At 40.4% G+C, this 21774-nt stretch overlaps 1 protein-coding gene across 1 annotated transcript in view; it reads right to left on the reverse strand.

Moving 5' to 3' along the window:
* Positions 1–12384, reverse strand: part of KYAT3 (kynurenine aminotransferase 3) — a 52897-nt gene extending 40513 nt beyond the window's left edge. The window contains 1 exon segment of the mRNA XM_079151340.1: positions 12213–12384. The gene's annotated coding sequence lies outside the window, so the exon portion shown is untranslated.
* Between the last annotated feature and the right edge of the window lie 9390 nt (positions 12385–21774).

The following is a 21774-nucleotide window of genomic DNA, read 5'->3' on the forward strand; positions in this document are numbered from 1 at the left end:
AAGTAAGACCCAGTCTCAAAATAAAAACTAAAAAGGACTGGGATGTAGCTCAGTGGTGAATTTCCCCCTACCCCATGGTATAGGTTCAATTGCTGGTACCAAAAACAACAACAAACAAACAACAAACAAACAAAAAAAAAACTAATAAGATATCATTTAGTGGGCTCAAAGATGTCTTAAGTTTTCAGTTGAGTCCCAGAATGGAATAAAATATTTACAAACATGTATCTTACAAGAATATTTAAACAACTTTTAAAATTTAGTGAGAAGATAGTCCAATCTGAAATATGCAAAAAATTTGACATTCTCTTCACCGAAAATATAAACTGACCAAAGATTATATTAAAGGATGCTCTACATCATTAATCATCAGGGAAATGAAAATGAAAATCAGTGAGATTGCACAAGATATCTAGCAGAATGGCCGTAGGTACCAAGTGCTGGTCAGGGCGTGGGGCAGCTAGAATTCTCTACAATCTGCTGAGAATAGAAAATAGCACCACCACTTTGGAAAATGGTTGGACAGTTATTTAAAAATAAAATATACATCTACCACACTAGCCAGCCATTCCATTATTAAATAATTATCAAAGCAAATGAAAACCAATGTCCATATAGTGGGCTGTACACAAATGTTCAAAACGGTTCTATTCACAGAAGCCAAAACCTGGAGGCACTCAGAGGCTCAACGGGTGAACAGAAAAGCAAATAATACTATCCTCGTATACTACCTAGCAATAAAAAAAGGAACTACTGACAGTACAACAGAAGCGAATTTCAAAATCATGAAAACCATAAATGAAAGTACATATTACATGACACCATTTATATAAAAAAATGCAAACTAAATCTATGGTGAGAGATGGACTGCAAAGAAGCATGGGAAACTTTTAGGGTCTGTGGAAATGCTCCCTACGTTAATTGCGGCAGTGATTCCATAGTACATCCCTCCATCAAATGATCATTGAGTTGTAATTCTAAATGGATGCAGATTATTGTATCTTGATAAAGCTGATATAAAGAGTTGCCATGATATTTCAAAACCATGCCCTCTTACTCTGGACAAAATGCTCCTCAAGCAATCAGGTACTAACAAAATTATTTCATAGATTTGAGTTGCTTTCCAAGGTATGACTACATATTAAAAAAAAAAAAAAAAAAATCCAAACAGACAAATTACTTTCTTTGCCACTAGATGGCAGAGTAAAATAGCAGAATGTTCCTGCAGTGGTCAAAAGAACTGAAATTAACAGAAGTTGAAATGCAAGGTAGGGCAAGATCACTTAAAGACATACAAGGAAAAAGCCAATTATAATGAACTTAAAGATGTACCTAATTAACTGCTACTTTTAAGCAACACATATTTAGTTGCTTTCTTTTATAAAGATTTATTTCTGCATGATATAGCTCTTTAACATTTGTTGACTGAACATTTAAATGAATTTGAAAGGGAAGGAATTTGGACTCCCTCTAAGATGATATACCGAAGGAAAAAAATGTGTACTTCAGTGGAAAACCATACAATGGCTGTACGGAAATAGGTGGGCTCTGGGGAGAGAAAAGAGAACCTTACTAGATGGAGACCCAGATCTCTGAACATGATCAGTCATGATTGTCTCTATTAATTAAATGTATAAAACCTCCAGTGTATGCTTGGACCAGGTCAATTATAACAAAATCATAATCCATTTAAATGTTACCAACCTACACAATGTGCTCACAATTAATTTAGACTGCTTAATTAGCAAGAACCATTCTGAACCTCAAATATCAAATGATCGACATGGGATTTGATTTTCACAAAAGCTTGCCTGGGAAATTGCACTTTTCTTTCCAGAAAATCCCACATATAGTCAGAGAGCTCAGCCCTGGGTGGTCACTGTTCTTCTCTGGGAGGCAAGGAGCATTTTCACCCTGCCTAAGGGGTGTGTAGACCTTTGCTTTGCTGTCCTTTAGTACATCTTTGCTTTTGTTGTGCTTTTGACACATTCTGAAATTCTTTTCAGCAGAGTAAGAACCCACCTGAACTGAGGTGAGGTCACATTGCCCCCTTGAAGGGACAATGTCACCTCTGCCTGATGACAATACTGTATACCCTTAGAGGGCTAATTCTAGCAGGGCTGGAATTTACCTTTGAGCTATTTTGCACTTTTTAAAATTGAAGGTAACTGATAGGCAAACAAATTCCGGTTCTGGAGTTTTGATTGACTTCTCTCTCAGCTCTGCGAAAAACCAGTTTCGCCTTCATTTGAAATTAATTTTCTTTATTTCAAATACATGTGTGCTTTTTGAGTTTTCCTTTGAACTCATCCTAACATCTGTCTGTTTTCCTCATGTGATTCAAGTAAACTAAAAACCTTTAAAGATGTTCATTTTCATATTTGCATGAATCATGATTTAACTTTTTCTGAAAATCATCTTTTAATCATACAGAGAAATAGGCTAACCAGAAACAAGCATTTCTTGGAGCTTCCAAGCTGATAGCATGGTGTTATGGGTAGGCTAAATGGGCAATGACCAAAAAGACTCCATTTTACCCGAGACTCCATGTCATACAAGAAATGCTTCTTCCATGAGAAAATTCCACCTCTGCTATCCTGATCCTGCTTAGCATACCCTGCTTAGAAACACAAATGTTTCTGTTCTTCTTAAACAATGTAAAATTGTCCTCTTTTTGGTTCCCATTTTTCTTGGACAATGTATCCTGTCAGAGAATGATTGTCTAGACATTAGTAACCATTCTTCAACTTGTACTCAACTAGGGTCATTTTGACTCACTTCCCCTTCTGCTTATAATTTTAGATCTCATGGTGTTTGTAGTTTTGAATCACAGCAACAGCCACTTATAGTTAAGGTGGTATTGGACTATGAAGGTGTGCTCTAGCCCTGGGAGTGGATTGAGGAATGTAGGCTTGCTGTCTGCCCTCATCCCAACAGCTGGGGGCTTGCTGGCAGGAAAATAAAGGTGGTTCGCATCTCCCGATTTAAGACCAATGTGGTAATTTATTGCAATCTCACCACAAAAATGGGTAAATATAAAACTGGAATACCAGGAAATATGGGGTTAGGTGAGCCAAGAACAAAAAGCTGGATTTATTCCCTTTAAAAATTAGGTCCCAGGAAAGATGTTGGAGGAGTAAGTGAATATTGCCCTCACTCATACCCACAGGGCGGGCCCTTTCCAGACTGCAGTTTCCCTGCCCTCAGACACAGCTAATTGCATCAGGGTTGGGCAGTCAGGTAAAACCAATCAGGACAATTCCTGGAATTGTGGATTTGAGATGAAGGGAGAGGATAGGTTTTGCTGGGCACTAAACCAGGAAGATGGGTAAACCCGTACCTGGGGCAAGCATGTACAGTTCCTCACAGACATCTCATGCCCTGTGCCCAAGTAACATCTGCCTCTGTTCTAACGAAAATCCCCAAGGTTATTTAGTGCACAGAGCTCTCAAGCCAGACGGATCTGGATTCCAAATGAAACTTCAAAACTGCTAGTGTGCAAAGAAGGCAGGACATATGGATTCTTTGAAATCCAATTTCCTCATTTGTTAAAAAAGAAAATGAGTGTCCTGTGTCAGTACCCTAGCAATTAAATGAGGCAAGTGTGTAAATGGAAAAGCAGCTGTTGACACATATATATTCCAAAAGTTAGTACCCACTAAGTGGTGAAGATCCTTATAGACACAAATAAGATGATTAACAGTCACCAAAGAGGACAAGGAAGGTTGTATATGGGCTGAATCTACAAAAAGTACTGTGTCCACATCAAAAAGAGAGGGTTGATTTCTTTAGGGCAGGACAGACTGCAGGAGAAAGAAAAGTGTTTGTCTAGTTGCTACAAAATGTTATCTTTGAGCTTCTCTGATGGGCATTTAAAATTTAAAAGTTCCTTTAAAAAAAAAAAAACAAGACTTTTTTTTTTTTTTTTTTTTTTTTTTTTTTTTAGCAGTTTTAGGCTCACAGCAAAATTGAGAGCAAAGGACAGATAGTTCCCACACACCCCTTCAGCACCCACACAAACTCCCCCACCAGCAACAAGCCACCTCTGTTAGGCTGATCTTCAGGTAAGGCTTAGTCATTCAGATTGCAATTTTCAGGCCATTTAAGTTTTCTACTGGCTATTAGTAATCGATTGACTTTATTTCCTCAAAACATCTCCAAATATTTGTTATATCACTTTCTGAATCTCCTGTGCTTCCTTTCTTTCTGGTCTATCTGAAAGCAAAAATAACTGAATTGGGGAACAGACCTCAACAGAACAGCAAGCTTTCTTTATCAAGCAGGGAAATGGCATATTTTTAGAACAGAAAATGGCAAATGATTACAGTAGGGGTCTAATTTTTTTTTTAAACAGGGTTTGAGTGAGATTTGATTCATAGGTTTGAGTGAGTTTTGATTCATAACGAATGAAATTTGATTCATAACAAGATTTGAATCTTTTGTAAAATGTGTTAGTTGGTCTATCAGGGGGAACAGTTGTGTCAGTTCAAAGCCCAAATCAGGAAACAGTTCCAAAAATTTAAAACCCAGTATTGCTGCAAAAGATGAATCAGTGTCCAGAGTCCGGAGATTATTGTTTGCCTTCTCCCTACACCGGGTCAACACTGTCCTTTCTCCCTGGGGGTTGTTATTCCCTCTTTTCTTGGGAGTTTTTATTTTTCATATCCTTCACTTCCTGTCTTATACTGACTAATATGTGCTGTCTGGCTTTCTGGTACCAGATGATATTATACATTAAGATACAGGGTCCATCTTGCCCAAGCTGCTTTCATACTCGTGGGCTCAAGCTTTTTCCCCCTGCCAGCTTCCTGAGTAGCTGGCATCATAGGCATGTTCCAATGCCTCCACCCAGCCCCACCACCCAGCTCTATTATCAAATTTCTAGGCCTTAATATCTATGTGCTAAAATAGGGGATTGAGAGCGATTTTTCATCTAGGTTCCTCTTATTGACTCTTCCTGTTACATAGTAGTATTTTTTCTTTTGTATTAAAAATGTTTAATTATAGAATAAGATATTTTCATAAAAAAAGCAAACAGAACAGAAAAGTGTAGTCCATCCCACATTCTGTTCCCTTCCTCAGAGGTGACCTTCATAGTACATTTTTAATGATATTAAGGATAGTGTGGGGCTGGGGATATAACTCAGTTGGTAGAGTGCTTGGCTCACATGCATAAGGCCCTGGGTTCTATCCCCAGCAGCACACACACACAAAATTTCTAATGAAGATAGGTTTATAGTAAATGGTCAGGCTGGTTCTGATTTCTCTTTCTTGTATTTGAGATGGAGTCTCACTAAATTGCCCAGGCTGGCCTTGAACTTGCAATGCTCCAGCTTCAGTCTCCTAAGCAGTGGGTACTGCTCTTGCTAACACTGACCATTCATTTGCCCATATGCTTCTCTTTCATTTGCCCATGTGTGGGAAGAATAGTTATTTCTCTCTTTATGTATGTGCTATTTTAGACGCAAAGCCTCCAACAACGTGTAGGGACTTTTTTGACAAAATCCTTAAAGATGGTACTACCATATTAGAAAAAGGTTTTTAGTTACTTTAAAATTAAACATAAAGGTGCTACACAACTCAACCATTTTATTGCTGGGTTTGGAAAGGGTTGAATTATATCTCAAGTAATCTGCAAGTTTGAATAATGTATTGTTAATGGTTCTTGCTGAGGATGGACATCAGAATCACCTGGAAAGATTATTTTCAAAAACACCCCAGACTTATAGGATAACACCAAACTTATATATCTCAGGATGGGTCCCTGGCACGTGTAGTCTAACAAAGCTCCATGAATGATAAGTATGTGCATGTGGGCACACAAACACGTGGACATTTCTTAGTATCTCATTTCCAAGATCACTTTCAGTGGTCACACAAACTTACATGGCTATAACCATGGCTATAACTATGTATGAAAGCACCTGGTCAGAACCAAGGTAGCCATGGTGTCACTAAAGAGGAGGGGAGGTTCAAGATGCTTTAGAGAAAGAGTTCATAGAATTAACAGGTAGAACTTAACCATTTTTTAATGAAAAATTTAAACCTACATAAAAGTAGAGATTAAAATTAGGTTGAACATGGTATTTCTAATACTCCATCACTTTTTTTACTTATAAAAATGGCAGTTTGATAGAGCTCAATCTAATATATAACACTCCTATACACATAAAATTAAAGTCATTCAGATCTTTAAACTAATTTTTTTTGTAATTTTGTCGTTTGACACGGGTAGAAAGTGTCCTGTTTATAAGTGAGGTCACACACATTGCATTTGGTGGTTAAGATTCATAAATCACTTCTCATCCACAGTAGTCCCTCCAAAGCACCCCTTCCTGCTTGTTCCTACTGACTTCTAGAAGAAACTGGCTCAGCTGTCCATCCTGTGGTCTGACCCAGAGATTGGTTTCATTTTCCATGATGACACTTCAAGAAGTACCCGAGAAATTGTACCTTTTTTGGTGACATTGCAGAATATGTACAATAATTTGTCAGTCTATGATAAGTGATACCAACAGCAGAAGTAGAGAATCCAAGGCTTTTTGAAGAATAAATTGTCCTTAGAAATTTTGTTCTAGAGCCAAGGGAACAGAGTCTCCTCTGGGCCAAAAACATGCTAAAGGAGAAAAGAAAATTGAAAAAGGCAGTAAATATAGACAGTCAAATCATTGTTAGACACCTAGCTAGCTAACAGACCATAAGCGTATGTAAAATATAAATAGCCATTTCTGATAACTCAACTAGAGTGCTTGCTTCCTTTGAATTTTCTGTGATGTAATCTCTCATCACGAGAATCATTCTATAACTTTATTCTTATCTTATATAAATCTGTATTGTGAAAGAAATGTGCAAGCTATTACAGTTAAAATGAAGTCTGGTTCAACCCCAATAAAGATGGGAGGTTATGAAAGAAAGGTTCTTATGCAAGACTGCAATCAAAAAAAACTGGCATGGTGGCACACACCTGTAATCCCAGTTACCTGGGAGGCCGAGGCAGAAGGATCAGAAGTTCAAGGCCAGCTTGGACAATTTAGCAAGACCCTGTCTCCAAATAAAAAGGGCTGGGGATGTAACTCAGTGGTAGAGTGTCCCTGGGTTAAATCCTCATATGGGAGATAGGAAAAAGATTTTATTCCAAGAATGTTCTCTCAACTATATTAGACTGCTTTGCCAGGGATGGCATTTCTTCTATTTCTCATAGTTAATCAAACCTTACACAAGGTGATATCATCTGTGGACTCACAGAGTCCACTGGGGCTTGTTATGAATCACTTTAAGTTACCAAATTGTTAAGGGTACAGAATATATTTTTTCAGCTGTGAAAAAATATAGTGGATGCTTCTTAAAAGTGGAGGGTGTAGCTCAGTGGTACAGTGTGTGCTTAGCATGCATGAAGCTCTAAGTGCAATCCCCACCAAAAAAACAAAACAAAACAAAGTAGAATGTAAAATCCTGCTCTTGTCCTTAAGAATCTCACTTTGCATGATTGCTTCTAAAAAGGTATTCTCTGCTCATGTAACTTGTCATAGCCTCTCAGCTATTTTGTGTTACACCAGCATATTAGCAATTCTCTGCACAGCACTTACTATTTGGCTGGTTACTCATTTACTCATTGAGAAATTTAGAACATAAACTAACTCCATCAGGAGTGACCTGATGTTTTAAATTCACCACTGTGGAGTTGGGCATGGTGGCTCATGCTTGCAATCCAACAGCTGGTGGGGCTAAAGTAGGATGATCCCAAGTTCAAAGCCAACCTCAGCAACTTAGTGAGGCCCTAAGCAATTTAGTGAGACCAGTCTCTAAATAAAAAATAAAATGGGCTGGGGATGTGGCTCAGTGGTTAAGCACCCCTGGGTTAAATCCCAGGTACCAATAATTGTTGAATGAGTAAATTAACACATGAAAATTGAGAATCAAAGATTTAAGTTAGCTATTTATGAGAAAAATCCTTTTATGACATATCACTTTTTGTAAACAGTTGCCCATTACATTTATATCTTTCAAGACTAAGACCAGGTTTCATGAGTCTAGGCATGCTTATATTCATGACACTAGCTGTTCTAGAAAAAGTTAGAAATACTTTTTTTTGTGTGTGTATGGTACATGCTAGACAAGAGCTGTACCACTGAGCTACATCCCCAGCCCCTTTTAAATTTTATTTTCAGCTAGGCACAATGGTGCATACCTATAATCCCAGAAATTCAGGAGGCTGAGACAGGAAAATCCCAAACTCAAAAGTAGCCTTGGCAATTTAGGAAGAACCTGTCTTAAGATAAAAATATGAATAAATAAAATAAAGGTCCATCAACAACTAAAAAAAGGGGGAATGTGGCTCAATGGTAAAGTACCCCTGGGTTCAATCTCTGGTACCAAAAAAATTACAAAAGAAAAAAAAAGAAAAATAAATTTATTTCTAGAAAGGGTCTTGCTAAATTGCCAAGACTGGCCTTGAATTTATATCCTCCTACCTCAGCCTCCCTAGAAGCTGGGAATACAGGCATGGGAAAAGATATGAATTGTACTAGCCTATAAGAACAGCTTTAAGGAAAGGTATTGCCAAAGAATAGGAACCATGTTGAACAATCATCGGAGTCATTTAATTTCAGGACAAAAATTTTTTTCAGCAAATAAATGTCCATTTAAGTTCAGCATGATTTCTTTGGTATTTAAATGAAGTATGAGCAAAATACTTTCTTGCAAGTAGAAAAATGAAACATGTTTTAACTTCTTGAGATAAACCAGGGGTAGAAAAGGACTAAATTATCAGGACAACTTCTATTCAGTAAAGGTTTCTGCCCCTGAAAGGTCTTGCTGAACCTGATGTCTCTTTTCCATATTTTTTTCCTCTTCAAAATAGCTAAATAAATCAATCTTCTGCCTCACTGATGTTATTTATCTATTTATTTAGTTTTATTTGTTCTAGTTAGTTATACATGAATCCCTGGCTCAAAGATAATCTTAGAAGGTACTGTTAAGTCACACTGGTTGGTCACCTGTGGGTTTAGGCTATAGCTCATGGAAGATGAGATTTTCTTCCAGGTATGGTGCACCATGCCCTTGAACCACCAGGCCCAGGACCCATCTTTGGGGGTTGCCATTCCATCTATCTGTTTTAATCTAGAAATTCCAAAACTAAAACCTTGCATCCCTCTCCCCTGATCTCCTACAGCACATCACCTCCATAATGTGATGTACCCCCTGCTTAACTGACCTGTCTCTTCATTTTCTTTCACTTTCCAAATCTTTCACTGTGTATTTGGAATAGCTGCACCAGCATATTCAATTTTATTTTTGTTCTTAGAATCTTCCACCTCTTTGCTTTTTAACTCAAATTTCATGGTTTGCTGAAAATACCAAGTCTGTGTTCCTGGTGTTGCCTGTAGTTCTTGTAGGCTCCATGTCCCCCCTTTCTTTCTCAATCTCACATATTCACTAGTTATTTATAATGAGAATACCTAAAATCTACTCTTGACAATATTTACTTTTATAGTACATTCATCTGAAGCATGGTTATCTACCTCTTTCCTGCTATTTGGCCATTGAGACAATTTTCAGGTGGACTTCACTAATGTTATCTCCTGACCTGCTGACAACTTCCTATCATTCATTAAGGATCTGTCTTTAGGCAACAGTTTTCTTCTGTGAAGAAAGAAACTGTGAGTATTCTAGGTAATTCTAGTGCCTTCCAAGATGACCCACTTAATAACTGACAATCCCCAGTCTGTTGCTCTGTCATCCATTCCACTTGGTCACTCTCTCCTACAGTCACTTTGCACCTTGCCACTACCTACCCCAAATACATCTCATTTAAAAATAATTAATTGAAGCATTTTGCTCCTTGACCTTTAGTCAATTTTTTCACTGCTGTGACTAAAAGATATGACCAGAAAAATTCCAGGGAAGAAGTTTATTTTGGAGCTCAGTTTCAGAGGTCTAAGTCCATAGACAGCTGACTGCATTTCTCAGGGCTGGAGTTGAGGCAGAACATCAAGGCAGAAAAGTATGGCAGCAGGAAGCACATGATGATCAGGCATGGGGCGGGGGGGAGAGAAACTCCACTTGCCAGATACAAAATATACACCCCAAGCTGTGCCCCAATACTCACCTCCTGTAACTATACCCTATGTGCCTTCAGTTATCACGCAGTTAATCCCTAATTATTCCAACTTTCAGTATTCTTCCCTATCACCAACATCTTCAGGAAGCTGTGTCTCCTTTTTTCCAATCAGCCCTCACCTTGCTTGGTTTCTCAGTTTACCTTACAGTTTCTCCACTTCAACAAGGCTCCTGATAGTGCTGTAAGCCCCTTTGTCTTTCTTTCATCTGTTTGTAAAACCCTATCACTGGCTGAAGTCAACTATGGCATCTGTTTTACCATGATTCATTCAGCTGTGCACTGCTGGAGTAAACATCATGGATAGGTAAGGTAGGACTGGATACACCACAAATTCACATGGTCAGCACTCTCAAATTGGTCTCCAACACCTTCCAGTCTTTCTACTGTATTCTGCAGGCTATACTTCTATCCTAAGGAGATATATATATATATATATATATATATATATATATACACACACACACACACACACACACACACACACACACACAGATAAATGCATATGTGTACATATACATAATATAATAGCTTATTTTGCATACTGGTCATTAGTCAAAATAAACTAATAAATTTGGATGCTATGAAACTCAGAAAAAAATCAGAATGTCTCTGACTTTTAATTCTGAGTAATATTTTCAGTTCATTTTTAGTTTCTCCCAAAAAAAGCAATGCTTATGAAGAAAACCAGGCAAATGTGAATCAGGGTGATCAAGTCAATCTAATCATTACATATCATAGATAAGGTAAACTGCACCTTCAAATGTACATGATCAATAGAAAAATCAAGTTATCACTGTAGTAGATTGTTTAAAGGCAGAAGGTGTAGAATTGGGGGTGATCTGAAGGTAAGAAGGCTGGTAAATTGCGGGGCAGATCTATAGCTCAAAGGTAGGCAAAGCAATGAAAATAAATTTGAAAAAGTTGTTTAATGCTCTGAAGGTAAATTCAAATTATGACATTATAAGCATTTTGCATATGGGGTACAAATGCCTAAGAGGTAGGTAGGAAGAAACTTAATTTGACAGAGTTCAGAAGGTTCAGGCTAACTGCAAGCTCAAGGAAGAGTAACAGAGGCAATGGCATAAAGGACTAGTGTAAAAGCACAGCACAAACTGTTACAAAGTCTGACCAAGGCAGATTATTTTCACTTCATGCTCTACCAGTTAGTCCGCTTCTAAAATGTTTATAAGGCTTACTGATTGCAACAGAGTACATGTAGGAGGGCAACAAGGTGCTGGCTGGAAAGTACAGTGGAAAGAAGTCTCAAAGTCATGCGTTTAGAGCAAGAATGCAACTTTGAATTAAACTTAATTGGCAGATTTAAGAGGCATCCAGAAATTGCTGAAGCGCTGTTATGCGAAATGGGATTCGTGTAATTATGAAGTTCTCAAAGGTAAAAAGTGTGGATGCCTGGTAAAAATTAGCTGGAATCTGATATTAGACATGAGGCAAATTCTTTTAAACAGTGAGCAGATGCCCCAATTCTCCCAATTCTGTCCTAGACAGCGACTAGGAGCCCACGTGTGGGATGCAGGATTTTCCCAATGGTCAGAAGTTCAGGCCTCTAGAATGGTTCAGACCTCAGAAGCAACAAGCCTGGACTGCTTTTTCTCCTTTAAAAACTTTGGATGTCACTAAGATCCATTTGTGTAGCAAGTTAACGGCCTTTGTTTCCTTTTTCAAATTTAGAATTCGATTACGGATGAAACAGGTCAGTGCTACACTTCCAGACTGCTTTTCCAAATGCCCCAATTGCAAAATCAAGATCAAAGAGGACAGGAAGATGGCTGGGTCCAGAGGTACCGCCACTGCGAGGCCATTCATGTAGGCATTATTCTTTCTCTAGAGAAAACTGTTAATCCCAGGGAGAACTCTCGGAGGCCGCGCTGGCAGTCAGCCAGACCCGGGCCCAGGGTCCAGCCGCCCGCTGGCGCCTCGGTTCTGCTGGGCGAGTTCGAGTTTACATGGACATCCAGCTCCTGCTCTTTCCCGACCCCGCCAGGGGAGCTGCTGCGGCGGCCCGCGTTGCAAACTCCGCACTCCGGGACCGCAACGGCACCGCGCTCCGCCGAGCCACAACCAGCACACTCACCTCGCTCCGCAGGGCTCCAATCCCGCAGGGGCGTGCAGAATGCTGGAAAGGATTTGAACGTCAGGGCGGAGGCAGGAGGGATAGAGTCGGGCCCCCGATTGGCTGCGAGGTTGGCGGATCCCGGACTATAGTAGACGGGATTCCTCAGGGGTGGAGGGTGGAGGTGGAGGAGCCTGGGAGTGCGGGGGTGGGGCGGGGCGGAGACGGGCCTGGCTGTGGCCGCGGATTGGCTCTGGGGTCTGGACTGAGTGTACAGATTGGCTGCGAAATCCTTTCACAAACCGGATCAGGAGGCAGGACCTGAGTTAGGGAGCGGGATGGGGCGTGGACTGGACAAGGAATGTCATAGGCCGAGTGCTTGGATTGGATCTGTGAGCCTGATTGTGGAGAGCTAAGGGAGGAAGACTGGTGTAGAAGGAAGGTCTGCTCCTGTGCCCACTACCTGGTCACTGAGTGGATTCAGGTTTGGAAGTTCTGAGAGAAAACGAACCTGAAGAATGTGAGGAAAAGGGCTTGTAGATGCAGAGGTATTTGTCACCTGAGATGGGGTGAGGGAAAGAAAGCAGAGAGGAAGTTGACCTTTTTGAACATTAAAATGAGTTTGATCAAAGAACTGAGAATGAAAGAAGGATGTAAGACTTAGGGGGGCAGATATACGACACTTGAAAAAAGAAAGAACGAAAATGGACTAGGAATAAAGGAAGAACCTCATGGATCACTTTGGTGTGGGCGATGGTGAGTTTTTGTGAAGAATCAAGTTGCATGTTTAGATTTTCTTTCGTATATTTGCACATATATATATATATATATATACATATATATATATTATTTTTTTTTTTTTCAGTGTTGGGGATTTAACCTAGGAGTTGTCTACCACTGAGCGACCTCCCCAGACCTTTTAATTTTTCATTTTGAGACAGGGTCTCACTAAGTTGCCCAGGCTGACCTTGAACTTGCCATTCTTCTGCTTCAGCCACCAAAGTCCCTGGGATTCCAGCCACAACGCCCTGGCCACGTTTTCTTAAATTGTAAGAAGACTAGATGATAGAGGGGTAGCATTAGCATTGTTATTTAGGCCTGCAGGAAAGAACAATAATCTTTATTGGAAGGAATGTAGTATAGTGTAGCACAATGATTTTCCTCTGCGTTTGGGTAAGATTATGAAATGATCTTGCTTGTTGTCACTTCGTCCTGGTCACAGAATGACTATCTGAGGTTGGTGTTCTGTTGCGATGGCTCTGTTTCACCAGAAACACCATGCAAGTGCCCAACAACAGTAAGGTTGCTCAGTTCCCTTGAGAACAAAGTGAAAGATGTTAGCAAGCTTCATAATCTGGAAATGCTTCTTAAGAGTCTATCTATGACTTCTGGTCCTAAGAATGAGGCAGGCAAAGCTACATTTACCTTTACCTCATAACCCTAGAACAGTGCAAGAGATATCTATTGTAGAAAAAGTTAAGTGAGGCTTGTAGGTTCCCAAAGCCTTTTCCACCTCACATCCCTGTTATGGTTTAAATATTAGGTGTTCCTCCAAAAGTTCACATGTGAGACAATGCAAGAAGGTTTAGATGTGAAATGATTGGATTATGAGCTCTTAATCCAATCAGTGAATTAATCCTGATAGGTATTAACTGAGGGGTAGTGGTAGGCAGATAGGATATGTTTCAGGAGGTAGGTCATTGTTGGCTTGCCTTTGGGGTAAGTATTTTTGTCCCTGGTGAGTGAAGTCTCTACTTCCTGGTGTCCCCAATTGTTTTCCTCTGCCACACACTTGGGCCATGATGGTCTGCCTCATTTCGGGCCCTGAAGAATGGATTTGGCCACCTGTGGACTGAGACATCTGAAATAGGGAGTCCCCAAATAAACTTTTACTCCTCTAATTATTCTTGTTAGACCTTTCTGATCATAGTGGCTAAAAAGCTGCTAAAAGAAATGCTAAAGAATTATTTTTAATTTTCAGTTTTATGTAGCTAATTTAAGTGAAATAGTGTGTGTGTGTGTGTGTGTGTGTGTGTGATTAGATAATTAGATAAATTAATGCTTTCCAGCCACGTAGTAATAGATGTAGAAATATTAAGTATTTTAAAACCTTAATAGATTTCCCCATAGAAAGGCTGGGCGGGGTAACTAAGGGTCTATTTGGTATCTGTTTGTCTATCCATATATATATATTAGGCTAAATTTATAGTAACTTAATAGTTAGCCTTCGTTATTTGAACCAATGATTTAGTTTGTCTTTATAGTCTTAGAACAATTTGTAAACAGGGAAAATGAATTTTAACTTTATGAATCAGTTTAGTATGAAAAAGGCATTCAAAATATGGGCTCTATATGTAAGTTATAATAATGAAAAGTGTCCTTGGTGAAAACTCTAGGTGTAGAACTTCTGGCTGATGACGTCAGAAAATGTCAACACACAGGTGAGCATCACAGGGTTAGTACCTGGGACAATTGTTCTTCTAAGAAAGGTAGCAGGTTTCCTGTCATTATGACTGCTTCTGGATGTCCTGGTCCACATTCATAATGGGGCTCTCAGCTGTCACAGGTCTCTCTCTCCCAGGCTTTGTGTAGGTTTGCAGCTCCTGGTGAGTTTCTAAGGGGAATGTACCTTTGCTCCCTCAATTTGTCATAGTGAGCAGTGTCCTTTCAGCATTACTGCTGGTCCAAAGTCATTGCTACATGCTTCGTGCCAGGTAGATCCGGAAAGCAGTGTCAGGAGTATAAGTCAACACCAGGTTTTCTAGGTCCTTAAAGAGGGGATAATGATGAAACTTTTGTGGGGATTAGAGAGAGAGAGGAAAAGAGAATAATATGTTATTATCAACCTCCTGAACTATTCAGTATGATGTTTTATAATCAAATGGCAAACTTTCAGGGATAAGCATCAGAAATGGAGCTGGGATGATATGGGATATCCATTAGTTAAAAAGCATTTATTGGATGAAGTGTTTACTATGTTCCTGGCAGCCTGATATACTCTGTTGATGCTGTGATTAAAACAAATAAACGAATAAGCAAACAAGCCCTCCCTGCCCACTGGGACTTGAAGTCTTGTGGGGGAGATTTGGAGTAAGTATGAACCAACTCATGGGTAATATAAGTGAATGGTAGATATTGTGAAGAAAGATTAAAAAAAAAATAGCTAGCCACTAGAAGAAACTCATTGTTTTCTTAATTTCTTCATGTACTTGGTGTACTCAACCAGGCAGAGATGTCAAGTGAATATTATTAAAGTTGTGTTTGGATGAAGTTGATAGATTCTCTCTCATATGACTCTTCTCCCAGTTTGTATTCCTTTTCTTCTACTAACTTATAAACAGAAATATGGATGAGACATATTAGGAGTTGTATGAGGGATCATGGTGTAGGGTGAATAGATCAAGCCCTTTTTACCTCGATTTCTTGGGTATTTAATGGTCTGTATTATTTGTTTAAAATCTGTATTCACCACTAGACTGTTAGCTCCTTATGAGGGGACCACAACTGTGTTTCCTAGACTTTTGGCAGAGTGCCATGTAAATACTCAACCAATTCTCTTGAATGAATGAATCCCTAAGCCCAAACAGTTCCTGGATTTTTGTTTGTTTTGGGGGAACTTTTATTTTTTTCTATAATCCTATCATACTTCCTAGGGGGACAATAATTTTGGAATTAGACTGAGAAAAAGATCTCTATAATTAAAAATGGGAGAGTTTGCCTGTCTTCTATGCCTTCCTGTCTTTGGTGGATGTCAGGGGTTAGCAGGGCAAGTGTGGGCTTGACAAGTGTTTTACATTCTTTGTTCTGAGTTATATTTTTTTCCTCTTTCTATTTATATAAAAGTCTGATACACATCACTGGACGTATTTAATTGCCCACTGGAACTTAAGCAATGTGAGACACAAGCCTTTGTCAGTGCTAACTCAAGAAAGAAGGTCTTGAGCTGCCTTCTCCACAGAATCTCCTATGCTCCTGGATCAGAGGGGAAAACATTCAGTCTCCATATTAGTCTCTCATCAACTATGATGTTAGCTGTTAGCTTTAGATTTGTCTTTGTTTTTTTTGGGGGGGGGTGCGGGGATGGGGGCTGGAAACTGGGGATTGAACTCAGGGGCACTCAGCCACTGAGCCACATCCCCAACCCTGTTTTTTATTTTATTTAGAGACAGGGTCTCACTGATTTACTTAGGGCCTAGCTTTTACTGTGGCTGACTGAACTCTCAATCCACCTGCCTCAGCCTCTCGAGAGGGATTACAGTGGGATTACAGGTGTTTACCCTCATACCTGGCTTGATTTGCCAACAATTTTGCTGAGGAGTTTTGTATCTATAAATCATGAGGGATTTTGGTCTGTAGACTTGCTGTACTCATAGAATGTACTGGAATGTACTTTCTGAAAGAAATTTATGTAGAACTTATTTCTTTAAATGTTTAGTAAAACTTGCCAGTTAGGAGAAGCCATCAGGATTTGGAGAATTGTTTTTCAGATTTTTTTTAAAACTGTAAATTCAATTTCTTGAGAAGTGATAGGGGTAATTCAGGTTATCTGTTTTATATTTATTTGGTCTTAGTACTAAATGCTTTTTGAAGAATTGGTTCATTTAACTGAACTGTCAAAATTATACACTTAGAGTTGTCAGAATGTCAGTTTTCTTATTTGACGCATCCAAGATTTTTTTTAAAATTTATTTTTATTATAAACAAATGGGATACATGTTGTTTCTGTTTATACATGGAGTAACAGCATACCATTTGCATATTCATAAATTTACTTAGAGTAATGATGTTTGATTCATTCCATTATTTTTTCCATCCCCGCCTCCCCTCCCACCTGTCTTTTCCCTCTATACAGTCCCTCCTTCCTCCATTCTTGTTCCACTCCCACCCCCCATTAGGTGTCATCATCCGCTTATCAGTGAGAACATTCCTCTTTTGGATTTTTGAGATTGGCTTATCTCACTTAACATGATATTCTCCAATATCATCCATTTGCATGCAAATGCCATAATTTTATTATTCTTTATAGCTGAGTAATATTCCATTATATATATATATATATACACCACAGTTTCTTTATCCATTCATCAACTGAAGGGCATCTAGGTTGGTTCCATAGTCTGGCTATTGTGAATTGAGCCACTATGAACATTGATGTGGTTGTATCTCTGAAGTGTGCAGATTTTAAGTCCTTTGGGTATAGGCCAAGGAGTGGGATAGCTGGGTCAAATGGAGGTTCCATTCCAAGTTTTCTAAGGAATCTCCACACTGCTTTCCAGAGTGGCTGCACTAATTTGCAGCCCCACCAGCAATGTATGAGTGTACCTTTTTCCCCACATCCTCGCCAACACCTGTTGTTGCTTGTATTCTTGATAATCGCCATTCTAATTGGGGTGAGATGAAATCTTAGGGTGGTTTTGAGTTGCATTTCTCTTATTACTAGAGATGTTGAACATTTTTTCATATATCTGTTGATTGCTTGTAGATCTTCTTCTGTGAAGTGTCTGTTCATTTCCTTAGCCCATTTGTTGATTGGGTTATTTGTATTCTTGGTGTAGAGTTTTTTGAGTTCTTTATATATTCTGGAAATTAGTGCTCTATCTGAAGTATGAGAGGCAAAGATATTCTCCCATTCTGTAGGCTCTCTCTTCGCATTGCTGATACTTTCCTTTGCTGAGAGAAAGCTATTTAGTTTGAATCTATCCCAGTTATTGATTCTTGCTTTTATTTCTTGTGCTATGGGAGTCCTGTTAAGGAAGTCTGATCCTAAGCCAACAAGTTGAAGATTTGGACCTACTTTTTCTTCTATAAGATGCAGGGTCTCTGGTCTGATTTCAAGTTTTGAGTTGAGTTTTGTGCAGGGTGAGAGATAGGGATTTAGTTTCATTCTGTTGCATATGGATTTCCAGTTTTCCCAGCATCATTTGTTGAAGAGGCTATCTTTTCTCCATTGCATATTTTTGGCACCTTTGACTAGTATGAGAAAATTGTATTTATTTGGGTTTGTGTCTGTGTGCTCTATTCTGTACCATTGATCTACCTGTCTATTTTGGTGCCAATACCATGCCTTTTTTGTTACTATTGCTTTGTAGTATAGTTGAAGTTCTGGTATTGCGATACCCCCCTGTTTCACTCTTCCTGCTAAGGATTGCTTTAGCTATTCTGGGTTTCTTATTCTTCCAGATGAATTTCATGATTGCTTGCTCTATTTCTGTGAGGTACGTCATTGGGATTTTAATTGGAATTGCATTGAATCTGTATAGCACTTTTGGTAGTATGGCCATTTTGACAATATTAATTCTGCCTATCCAAGAACATGGGAGATCTTTGCATCTTCTAAGGTCTTTCTTAATTTCTTTCTTCAGTGTTTTGTAGTTTTCATTGTAGAGATCTTTTACCTCTTTGGTTAGATTGATACCCAAGTATTTTATTTTTTTTGAGGCTATTGCAAATGGAGTTGTTTTCCTCATTTCCCTTTCAGCTGTTTCATCACTTGCGTATAAAAATGCTGTAGATTTATGCGTGTTTATTTTATAGCCTGCTATTTTGCTGAATTCATTGATGAGGTCTAGAAGTTCTCTGGAGGAGGTTTTTGGATCCTCTAAATATAGAATCATGTCATCCGCAAGTAGTGACAGCTTTAGTTCCTCTTTTCCTATTCATATCCCTTTAATTTCTTTAGTCTGCCTAATTGCTCTGGCTAGAGTTTTGAGGACAATGTTGAATAGAAGTGGTGAAAGAGGACATCCCTGTCTTGTTCCCGTTGTTAAAGGGAATGGTTTCAGTTTTTCTCCTTTAAGAATGATGTTGGGGGTTTCAAGATGGCAGACTAGAGGGTGGCTGCATTTCATGTTGCTCCAGGACTCAGGATTCAAAAGAGGAGAAATTGAGAGACTTGGGACCAACTCAAAGCAGCCGGGTGAGTCTCTCCTGTTGGGGAGGCGTCCCTGATGGGGCGGTAGTCCTGGAACACAGGGAACTTTGTGAAGTAGAGTTGCCGGGAGACACCCCTCCCCCCGCTGGAGCAATGAACTCGGACAACTGGGAGCATTGTAGAGGAGGCCGCTTAGCACAGCACTGGGACTCAGAGCAACCACTGGGGCTCCGGGCGGTGGCCCAGAGGAGGGGCTGCAAGGAGAGCTGTTTGGACTCAGAGCAACCACTTCTGAACACTGGGGCCTGCGCGGAGGAGGAGGAGCAGTGCAGCGAGGCGCTTGGACTTGGAGCGACTGCGCCAGAGCTACAGGCAGTTGCCAGAGGAGGAGCTGCTCGGCGAGCTGTTTGGACTCGGAGCGACCATTCCTGAACACCAGGGCGTGCTCTGAGGAGGAGGAGGAGAAGCGTGGCTACTTGGATTTGGAGTGACTATACCAGAGCTACGGGCGGTTGCCGGAGGAGGAGCTGCATGGCGAGCTGTTTGGACTTAAAGCGACCGATCCTGAACACCAGGGGGCTGCCTGGAGGAGGAGGAGGAGGAGGAGCGCGGCGGGTCGCTTGGACTTGCAGTGACTGCGTTGGAGCTCCAGGCAGCTGCTCAGAGGAGAAGGCAAGTGGTGAGTTGTTTGGACTTAACGCGACCACTCCTGAACACCGGGGGGCTGCCTGGAGGAGGAGCGCGGTGGGTCGATTGGTCCGGTGGCCATACCAGAGCTCCAGGTGGCTGCCCAGAAGAGGCGTGCAGCAGGTCACATGGACTCAGAGGGACTCAGAGTGACTCACAGTGACCGCTCCTGAACACCCGGGGAGCTACCTGGAGGAGAAGGAGGAATGGGGCGAGTCACTTGGACTTGGAGTGACTGCCCAGGGCTACGGGCAGTTGGCAGGAGGAGGTGGCTCGCAGTGAGTTTCTTGGACTCCTAGTGACCACACCGGAACACCGGGCGGCTGTCTGGAGGAAGAGTCGTGCGACGGGTCTCTGGGACTTGGAGCGATTGTACGGGGCTCCAGGTGGCTGCTCAGAGGAGGGGCCGCATAGCCAGGCGATTAGGTGCAGAGCAGGGTCCCAGGACCTAGGAGTCTTCTTGGTGTAAGAGCCTCACAGAGACACGCTTAGGGGCGGAGCGAAGGTTCCAGGACAGCGGGCAGATTCTCTGAGGAGGGGCAGCGAAGGGTGAGGCTCCCAGGCCCAGGAGGTAGGGCCGGGCCCCTGGGAACGTTGCAGAGGAAGGCAGCCCAGCCCAGGCAGTAGTTGTAGATTGAGGGGAACCTCTAGGAGGGGAACTGACCAGCGAGACCTCTCCACCAGGTGAGTCTTCCCTGCCGGGTGAGGTTTTCCCACAAGGACGGTAAAACCAGAGACACAGGCCCAAACAGGCCTTGCCTCAGCCCGCAGCCTAGTTACCCTTTGGATGACCATTGGTCAACAAGTGGAGACGCCTCTGCCCACTAGCAGGAAATATACCCCACCTGAAGGCCACCACCCCTAGAGAGGCAGCTTCCTTGTGGAGCACCGCACTATCAACTTCCTCCAAGACTTCAGCCTACTGAAGGCTAAGAGGGGATATACTAGAAATCTTCAGGGACATTATAAGTCAATAGAGGAAATCTGCAATATCTCAGCAGTCCACTGATACCTGAACAACATGAGAAAACAAGGGAAGAATATGCCTTAAACAAATCTAGATGTTACATCAATAAAACCCAATGACAGCATGGCAGAAGAAATGACAGAAAAGGAGTTCAGAATGTAACTAATTAAAATGATCAGGGAAGCAAATGATGAGATGAAAGAGCAAATGCACGCACTGAATGATGAGATGAAAGAGCAAATGCAGGCATTGAATGATCGCACCAATCGACAATTAAAAGAGCAAATACAGGAAGCAAAAGATCATTTCAATAAAGAGTTAGAGATATTGAAAAAAAACCAAACAGAAATTCTTGACATGAAGGAAACAATAAACCAAATTAAGAACTCCATAGAAAGCATATCCAGTAGGATAGAACACCTGGAAGACAGAACCTCAGACATTGAAGACAAAATATTTAACCTTGAAAACAAAGTTGAACAAACAGAGAAGATGGTAAGAAATCATGAACAGAATCTACAAGAACTATGGGATATCATGAAAAGGCCAAATTTAAGAATTATTGGGATTGAGGAAGGCCTACAGAAACAAGCCAAAGGAATGAACAATTTATTCAATGAAATGATATCAGAAAATTTCCCAAATCTGAAGAATGAAATGGAAAATCAAGTTCAAGAGGCTTATAGGACTCCAAATACACAAAATTACAACAGACCCACACCAAGGCACATTATAATGAAAATACCTAACATACAAAATAAAGATAGAATTTTAAAGGCTGAGGGAAAAGAACCAAATTACATTCAGGGGGAAACCAATACAGATTTCAGCAGATTTTTCAATCCAGGCCCTAAAAGCTAGAAGGGCCTGGAACAACATTTTTCAAGCCCTGAAAGAAAATGGATGCCAACCAAGAATCTTATACCCAGCAAAACTTACCTTCAAATTTGATGATGAAATAAAATCCTTCCATGATAAACAAAAGCTAAAAGAATTTACAAAAAGAAAGCCAGCATTACAGAACATTCTCAGCAAAATAGTCCATGAGGAAGAGATGA

Source organism: Sciurus vulgaris (genome assembly GCF_902686455.1).
Source record: "Sciurus vulgaris genome assembly, chromosome: 1".
In the NCBI taxonomy this organism is placed as follows: Eukaryota; Metazoa; Chordata; class Mammalia; order Rodentia; family Sciuridae; genus Sciurus; species Sciurus vulgaris.